Source organism: Mirounga leonina, unplaced genomic scaffold (assembly GCF_011800145.1).
Source record: "Mirounga leonina isolate KUSES-001 unplaced genomic scaffold, KU_Mleo_1.0 Mir_129, whole genome shotgun sequence".
Lineage (NCBI taxonomy): Eukaryota > Metazoa > Chordata > Mammalia > Carnivora > Phocidae > Mirounga > Mirounga leonina.
This window is the reverse complement of record NW_023270323.1, coordinates 24,354,469-24,364,535: the sequence shown is the minus strand read 5'-3', so window position 1 is coordinate 24,364,535 and position 10,067 is coordinate 24,354,469.

Genomic DNA, 10,067 nt, shown 5'->3' with positions numbered 1-10,067 from the left:
CAATCTCACGTCTTCAACGGTGTTTCTCAGTGGCTTTGTACATGGTCAGGTGTCTTCCATTTAAAACACACATCTCATTGTTCATCAGGTTTTTGTTACTTTCTCTGACCTATAACATTGTATTAGTTTTTGATGTACCATATGATTTGACAGGGAAGCATCATAATAGAATGATCACTTTGTTTTTCATGGTGAAACCAAGTATAATCAAAGTATGTATTTTTAAATGTTGAGATTAGTGAATCTGCTAAGGATAAGTGTGCCCTATATGCTAGGGATATACCTCTTCAGTCCTTGCAATTAGGATGAAATTAAGCACATATTTCCCCTTAGGGACTGCTGAAAACTGGATGGTAGCTGTTATGCATTAAATGTTATGTAGAAGAAACCATTTGCAGAAAGAATAATTGCAAATATAGCTCCTAATTTCCCGTGGACCATAGTTAATTCACTACGAACAAACCGGGAACCCAGCTATCCTTTATCATGAATTCATCTTTATTTTTGGTTTACACAGAGGTAACTGAAATCAGGCATTTTATTTTTATCATTTGGTTTCAATTAAAAAGGCATTTCTCCTCAACAGCAAAGTTCAACAGATTTTCATGGTGACTGATAAGTTAATGAGTATTTGGTATTTAATAGAATTAAAATGAGAGAAAGTTGTTGGGAGAAAATTTCATATCTCAAATGTGTCATCTAATAACATATATTTTTTTTTTAAAGATTTTATTTATTTGAGACAGAGAGAATGAGAGACAGAGAGCATGAGAGGGAGGAGGGTCAGAGGGAGAAGCAGACTCCCCGCCGAGCAGGGAGCCCGATGCGGGACTCGATCCCGGGACTCCAGGATAATGACCTGAGCCGAAGGCAGTCGCTTAACCAACTGAGCCACCCAGGTGTCCCCTAATAACATATTTTTATAGTGAAAGTAGGAGGTATAGAAAAATTTTTTTAAATTATCTGGATATGAGAAAATATTTTTGACCTCTGAATAACCTTGTAACATAAAGGTGAGTCAAAATAAGGCACATGGAATAAGTTAAAATCTTTGGAAAAACTAAAAAGTTGTCTAGGAAACAGTAGTCTGAGTTCATAACAACCTTGAAATTGTGAAAAATAAAACACAGTGGACAGTTAAGGACAGTTTTATTCAAGCAATTACAATAAAGAGTATATGTATTAATGAGTAATGTTAAAGAGAAATTACATGAGATGGAATTAAACAGGTGAGGAAGACTTTGTTTAAGCCTATTGCAATGGGAGAGAGAGACCATTGCAATAGAACAGAGAGATTGAACTCAAATCCACCCAGACAAAAAGTGGGAATTTAAGTGCTGGGATGAACAAGCAGAAAAGTATAGGAGAACCTTGGGGAGACAGGCGGCTGATCAATGCGATTGGACCAAAACTCTTAGCAAACTGGTACTTCTCATAGTTAGGCTTCTACCTCCCACAGAGACTGGGAGATGAATGTTATCTCCCCACCCCCCTCCACCCCCCACCCCCCGCTTTGGAAAGTTCAACAATTAACTCTGCATTTTTTTTTTTTTGGAAAATTTAAATTCAATTAACATATAATGTATTAGTTTCAGAGGTAGAGGTTAGTGATTCATCACTCTTTTTTTTTTAAATTTAATTTTATTATGTTATGTTAATCACCATACATTACATCATTAGTTTTTGATGTAGTGTTCCATGATTCACTGTTTGCGTATAACACCCAGTGCTCCATTCAATACATGCCCTCTTTAATACCCATCACCAGGCTAACCCAACCCCCCAGACCCCCCAGAACCCTCAGTTTGTTTCTCAGAGTCCATAGTCTCTCATGGTTCATCTCCCCCTCCGATTTCCCCCCCTTCATTTCCCCCTTCCTACTATCTAGTGATTCATCATTCTTATATAAAATCCAGGGCTCATTACCTCACAAGCCCTCCTTAATGTCCATAACCCAGTTACCCCATCCCCCCACCCCTCCCCTTTCTTGATGGTTACGTTTTAAAGGAATGGCCCCCAATTCCTTGAGAAAGACATTCTAGGTTATAAAACTGGCAAGAGGCTGGAAAAGATAAACATCTTGAAGGGGCATAGAATGATTTTATAATTGAAAGATTTCATAAGTAAATGCTCTAAGAAAAGGGAAATCAGGGGCTTATAGTCAGGGAGAAATGTCTAAAGGTTAGTCTAGGTGAGGGGAAGGTTAAGGCTGTTTTGATTAGGAAAGTCTGAAGAGGAGAAAATTTAGAGTTTTATACCAAAAAAGACTCATTGAGGGGGAATGGAGATGTACATGAACTGATTGAGGAAAGGTGGAGGTGTGATCTATTTCAGAACCTATAATGGCCATTTCTCAGGGCACATAAGGATGGGGGGAGGATTTTTTTTTTTTTTTTAAGTCTTTTTTACACTCTATTCTAAACCATCCTATTCAGGGAACACAGGGCTCAGGTTAAGTTCAACACTGTTAAACAGATATAAGATTCCCTTTCATCAAAGGATGATGCAATTAGCTTTAGAATACTGTTTTCTAAGTGGGAACCTGTTGAGGATTCTTGTTTTTGTTTTAATTTAAGTTCTAGTTGACCTATAGTGTAGTATTGGTTTTAGAAGTAGAATTTAGTGATTCATCACTTACATAGAACACCCAGTGTTCATCCTAACAAACGCCCTTCTTAATGCTCATCACCCATTTAGCCTGTCTACCCACCCACCCATCTTCCCTCTAGTAGCCCTCAGTTTGTTCTCTATAGATAAGAATCTCTTTTCTGATTTGCCTCTTTTTCCCCCCATGTTCATCTGTTTCATTTCTTAAATTCATTTCTTAAAGTCATTTCTTAAATTCCATATATGAGTGAAATCATATGGTATTTGTCTTTCTCTGACTTACTTCACTTAGCATAATAGTCTCTAGCTCCATCCATGTCATTGCAAATGGCAAGATTTCATTCTTTTTTGTGGCTGAGTAATAGTCCATTGTGTGTGTGTGTGTGTGTGTGTGTATTCATATACACATATATTCATATGCATATATGTCATCTTTACCCATTCATCAGGCAATGGATTTTTGGGTGCTTTCCATAATTTGGCTATTGTTAATGCTGCTATAAACATCATGCTATAAACTGCCCCTTTGAATCAGTATTTTTGTATCCTTTGGGTAAATACCTAGTAGTGCAATTGTTAGATCATAGAGTAATTCTATTTTTAACTTTTTGAGAACCTCCATATTGTTTTCCAGAGTGGCTGCACCACTTTGCATTCCCAACAGTGCAAAAGGGTTCCCTTTTATCTGCATCCTTACCATCTTTTGTTTCTTGTGTTAATTTTAGCCACTTCTGACAGGTGTGAAGTGATATCTCATTGCCGTTTTGATTTGTATTTCCCTAAAGATGAGTGATGTTGAGCATCTTTTCATGTGTCTGTTAGCTATTTGGATATCTTTTTTGGAAAATGTCTATTCATGTCTTCTGCCCATTTTGTAACTGGATTATTTATTTTTTGGGTGTCCAGTTTTATAAGTTCTTTATATATTTTGGTTACTAACCCTTTATCAGATATGTCATTTGCAAATATCTTCTCCCATTCAGTAGGTTGCTTTTAGTTCTGTTGATTGTTTCCTTCATTGTGCAGAAGCTTTTTATCTTGATGAGGTCCCAATGGGTCATTTTTGCTTTTGTTTCCCTTGCCTCTGAAGACATGTCTAATAAGTTGCTGCAGCCAAGGTCACAGAAGTTGCTTCCTGTTTTCTCCTCTAGGATTTTGATGGTTTGTCTTACATTTAGGTCTTTCCTCCATTTTGAATTTATTTTTGTGTATGGTGTAAGAAAGTGGTCCGGTTTCATTCTTCTGCATGCTGCTGTTCAGTTTTCCCAACACCATTTATTAAAGAGACTGTCTTTTTTCCATTGGATATTCTTTCCTGCTTTGTTGAAGATTAGTTGGCCATACATCTGTGGGTCCATTTCTGGGTTCTCTATTCTGTTCCATTGATCTGTGTCTGTTTTTGTGCCAGTACCACACAGTCTTGATGACTACAGCTTTATAATATAGCTCGAAGTCTGGAATTGTGTTGCCTCCTGCTTTGCTTTTCTTTTTCAACATTACTTTGGCTACTCGTGGTCTTTTCTGGTTCTACACAAACTTTAGGATTGTTTGTTCTAATTCTGTGAAAAATGCTGGTGTTATTTTTATAGGGATTGCATTGAATGTGTAGATTCTTTGGGTAGTATAGACATTTTATCAATATTCTTCCAATCCATGAGCATGGAATGTTTTTACATTTCTTTGTGTCCTCTTCAATTTCTTTCATAAGTGTTCTATGGTTTTCAGTGTACAGATCTTTTAACTCTTTGGTTAGGTTTATTTGTAGGTATCTTTGGATTTTGGTGCAATTGTAAATGGGATTGATTCCTTGACTTCTCTTTATGCTGCTTCATTATTGGTGTGTACAAATGCAACAGATTTCTGTACATTGATTTTTATATCCTGAGAATTTGTTGAATTCATGTACCTGTTCTAACCATTTTTTGGTGAAGTCTTTCAGGTTTTCTACATAGAGTATCAAATTGTCTGCAAATAGTGGAAGTTTGACTTCTTCTTTGCTGATTAGGATGCCTTTTATTTCTTTTTGTTGTCTGCTTGATGAGGCTGACTTCTAGTACTATGTAAATAACAGTGGTGAGAGTAAACATCCTTGTTTTATTCCTGACTGTAGGGGAAAGGCTCTCAGTTTTTCACCTTTGAGGTTGATATTGGCTGTGGGCCTTTCATATGTGGTCTTTATCATGTTGAGGTATGTTTCTGCTATCCCTACTTTGTTGAGGGTTTTTATCAAGAAAGGATGCTGTATTTTGTCAAATGCTCTTTCTGCATCTATTGAGAGGATCATATAGTTCTTATCCTTTTATTAATGTGGTATATCATGTTGATATTGAACCACTCCTGTGGCCCAGGAATAAATCCCACTTGACCATGGTGAATAGTCCTTTTAATGTACTGTTGGATTCAATTAGCTATTACCTTGTTGAGAACTTTTGCATTCATGTTCATCAAGGATATTTGTAATTCTCCATTTTAGTGGGGTCTTTGTCTGGTTTTGGGATCAAGGTAATGCTGGCTTGTAGAATGAGTTTGGAAGTTTTCCTTCTATTTTTATTTTTTGGAAGAGCTTCAGCAGTATATGTATTAATTCTTTTTTAAATGTCTAGTAAAATTACCCTGGGAAGCCATCCTGCCCTGGACCCTTGTTTGTTGGGAGATTTTTGATTACTGATTCAGTTTATTTGCTGGTTATGGGTCTGCTCAAATTTTCTATTTCTTACTGTTTTAGTTTTGGTAGTTCATATCTTTCTAGGAATTTATCAGTTTTTTCCAGATTGCTTAATTTGTTGGCATATAATTTTTCCTAATATTCTCTTATAATTATTTGTATTTCAGTGGTGTCAGTTGTGATTTTATTTATTTGGGTCCTTTCTCTTTTCTTTTTAATAAGTCAGGGTTTATCAATTTTGTTAATTCTTTCAAAGAACCAGCTCCTAGTTTTGTTGATCTGTTCTATTGGTTTTAGGCTTTATTTGCTCTTCTTTTTCCAGCTCCTTTAGGTATAAGGTTAGGTTGTGTATTTGAGACTTTTCATCTTGAGGAAGGCCTGTATTACTATATACTTCCCTCTTAGGAACACCTTTGCTGTGTCCCAAAGGTTTTGTACAGTCATGTTTTCATTTGCTTCCATGTATTTTTTTTTCTTTAATTTCCAGATTAACCCATTCATTCTTTAGTAGGATATTCTTTAACCTTTATGTATTTGTGGACTTCTGCAGGATTCTGATTATAGTGATGACCTCATTGATTAGCATGTAACAGAGTCCACCTAATCTAGGCAAAATATTCTATTCCCAAAGCATTCTTTTAATCAAAAAAGCAGTTTTACTGCAAGTCACAAAGAGTTCTTCTGTTGATGGCCTTTGCTTTTGAAAATGTTTTGTGTTTTTTGCTATGATTGTTGGTTAGTTTCTGTTATAATTCCCTGCTTATTCCTTAGAATATTAATCTCTCAGATTTGTATTGTGCTCTACAGATTACAGGACTTTTGTTTATATTATCTGATAATTGCCCCAGTATCCTGTGAAGCAGTCAAGAGCAGGAATCTGCAAACTTTTTCTGTAAAGGACCAGATGGTAAAGATTTTAGGTTTTCTGTACCATAATGTCTCTGTGACAACTACTCAGCTCTGATTTTGTAGCACAAAAACAACCATATTCTATATTTAAATGAATGAACATGAATGTGTTTCAGTAAAATGTTGTCCATGGACCCTGAAACTTGAATTTCATATAATTTTTCCTGAGTCATGAAATATTAATCCTATGATTTCTTTTCCCAACTATCCTTTGCTTGTTCACCATACAAAACTAAGTGGCAGGCCAGATTTGGCCTCTAAGCTACAGTTTGCTGATCATAGGGTAAAATAATGTGAAGGTTTGAATTTCGTCTCTACTACTTACACTGGAGTGTTTGGGTAAATAACTTTATCTTGAGTTGTCACTTCCATGTTTTCACAGTAGAAATAAAAATGCCTACTTCACAGTTCCATGAGAATAAAATGAGCATCAATGAGATAAAATACAACGTTTCTAGAATTGGTAGTTTCTCAATTACTTTTCTCTTCCTTATATTATGCTATGGAGGAGGAGGAATCTAAGTCTCAGAAGTTAAGTGATCTGCCCAGGATCATAGAGTCTTCGGTGGTAAAGCTGGGACTTTGAATTCAAGTCTCTCGCACATTTGGTGGACTCTGACCAAGCTGTCTCCCGTTCGCATGGCAGTTGCATACAGTGGGTATCTTTCCCCATCTTGGGCCTTTCTCCGATGTGCAGCTCAATTCTACTTCCTGTCATCTTCATCACTTAGTTCTTAGTATTCTAAACAAAATTTTCTTTTAAATCCAAGCAAAACCTAGAAATAGGGCTTATTAGTTCTAACTACTCTTCCCCTAAGGTTCTACTCACTAGAGACCACCAGGTTTCTTCGAGGGGAAAAGCTCATTTGTATCGCCTTTATATATTTTGGTTTTTGTTTTATATTATGTGAGGATGCTCCTCTGGACTTTATAATGGACAGATGGTAGTGGAAAATTTAAGAGAATTAAGACATTATAACAGAGTATAAAATTGATGAGGTTTTGGGATATAGGTGAGGTTTGGTGGGGTGAGGTCCGGAACTGATGACCAAGAAGGGATTCCTGGACATCTTTGGTGCAAAATGGTGGTTTATTAAAGCACAGGGACAGGACCCATGGGCAGAAAGAGCTGCTGTCCTGGGGTTGTGAGGGGTGACTGATTGTGTACTTGAGAGTTGGGGGAGGTAAGGAAAGGGAGGTTTCAAAAGGATTTTCATATGTTAAAGAAGACTCACAGGGTATGGAGGACTTGCCATTGTCAAGTTCAGGTTGTTTTTCCCTCTAGCAAGGCATTAATATTAAGATAGTTGGGAGATTCCTGGAAGAAGCTCACACACGTCCCACCCAGTAGTGGGGGTAGGGGGGAGGTTGCAGGGTGTCAGCTGGTGCTTTGTCCTTAGCTAGCCTTCTGCTCCCTCATCAAAATGCGCTTGTATTTGCAAATACAATGTGCTAATGTTTTCACTAAAATATGAAAAAGCAGTTGGTTACATTCACAATGGAACTAGTTTAAGAAAATCAAAGACCTGATAAAGACAAAACATAGAATCTTTTTTGTAGGCAGATTACATTGAAGGTTAAAAAAAAGTAAAGAAAAACCTTTTTGGGCGCCTGGGTGGCTCAGTTGGTTAAGCGACTGCCTTCGGCTCAGGTCATGATCCTGGAGTCCCGGGATCAAGTCCCGCATCGGGCTCCCTGCTTGGCAGGGAGCCTGCTTCTCCCTCTGATCCTCCCCCCTCTCATGCTCTATCTCATTCTCACTCTCAAATAAATAAATAAAATCTTAAAAAAAAAAAACCTTTTTGTTTAGTTTCTTATCAAGAGCAGACTGGTAATTTAAGAAAACTTTGTCTTTTTAACAGAAAACCAAATCTTAATTTTGGATCAGTGTACTTTTGATATTAAAATCCCCCCCCCCTTTGTTTTTTAGTGTGTGCCCTGTTTTGGTTATCTCCTGGGGTGTTTACATTTCAAAGACTTAAGACTCCCAACTCCAAGGGGCAGAAAAAAATGGAAGTTTTCTCCTAGGAGTTTTTTGGTGATTGTTATTTGAAATATTCCTTTGTGTTAGGGTCAGACAGCATGGGACACCTCTGGGTTCTTTTTTTTTTTTTTTTTTAAGATTTTATTTATGTCTGTGAGAGAGAGAGAGTGAAAGCAAGAATGAGCAGGGGGAGGGGCAGTAGGAGAAGCAGGCTCCCCACTAAGCGGGGAGCCCGAGGCAGGGCTTGATCCCAGGACCCTGAGATCATGACCTGAGCCAGAGGCAGATGCTTCATGGACTGAGCCACCCAGGTGGCCCTGTTTATTTTTAATCATGATAATATCCTTCTCTTTCATGATTTTCCCAGAGATTCCAACTCTTAGCATCCTTTTAGGGTTTGTCGTAAGTGTCTGGATCTTAATCTCTGGTGTCTTGTGCCCTCCTAACTTTGTAAAGGGCATGCTAAGTATCTAATTTATTATTCTGCTCTCCTACCTTGTCTGTCAACCCTGAAGATAGTCGAGTAGTGGACCCCTGCATATCCTTCTCTAATTTCCATTCTTTATCTAACTTTCGAATTCAAGCTTCAGCTTCTGGTTGGGCATCAGTGGCCAGCTGAATTGCCCATAGTAGAGGCCATCCCACTGTGGCATTCATGTATTCCCCTTACTCTGCTACAGTGTGCTATGTGTAATTCCTCAAATAAGTGTATTAGGGCAGCCAGCATTTTTGAGGCATCCCTGTATTTGTGTGGTGGTCCACAAGCATCTGACATAATGGTCCATCTTCCCCACATAGAGGTCGAAGGCCAATTTGGGATTTCCCTCAAAGATGCTTCTTTCTCAAGGCTAGGGAACTTAAGAGATGTGTAGGGCCATCTTTTCCTATAGGAAGATGATAGCTAATTCAGGCTTTACCCCACAGACACCTCTTTCCCATGGCCTATTTCTTTGGTCTCCTGGCTGACTCACCAGTTGTTGGTTCACAAGCTCCTTGGGGGCTTCTCAGGAATAATTCGAAATAGGCCCCATACTTGGAGGCAGGGAGAGACTGAAGAAAGAGGCAGGCCACCTCATATTGGTAGGTGGCATGTTGAATAAGCAAAGAGAAGTTACATATGAGGATTATCTTGGGCAATGGCAAAACCAATAGATCTCCACATCCACCTGTCACATCTTAAAAATTTATATAGCTATTACCTTGTTGAGTTCAGTCACATATACTGTCCAGATAGTTTCAGTACCACATCATTATTTCAAGGCTATGTCCTTGGGTCAGCCTCTGGGAGTGGGGAAGGCAAACAGAATTCACATTCCATGGACAGAGGATAGGGTGAGGAGCCTTTGATTGTCAGGGTCCAGCTCGAGGGTCAACCAGTGATCATGTCCTCTTGACCTCCTCTGACAATTTACTATTTTTCTTGTTGAGACTGAAGCTGAGATCATTGATTTGAATGCTTTCTTCTTAATACAGAAGTTTATCACTGGGATCAATCTAAGTTGGTATTTTTTCTTTCAGTACTTTAAAATCAATAAGATAATGCTTTTGTGATCTTCTGGCTTGTGTTGTTTTTGACATGAAGTCTGATGCTATTATTATTTTTGACCCTTTGTATATAAAAAAGTTCTATAGAGATTTTTCTTCTCTTACACTTAAAGCCAGTGACAGAGACAATATTGAGAAAGTGGATTACATTGTGCTTTGGTGTAGTTTTCCTCATTTTCCTTGTGTTTGGTGTTCATGGAGATTTTTCAATATATGTTTATATTTTTCATCAACTATGAAATTTTTCCAATTACCAAATCTTCAAATATTTGTCCTCCACCTTGTTCTCTAACTTAGGGGCTCCATTTACATATATATTAGGGTGCTTGAAGCTGTCCCACAAATAAATTGTTGCTC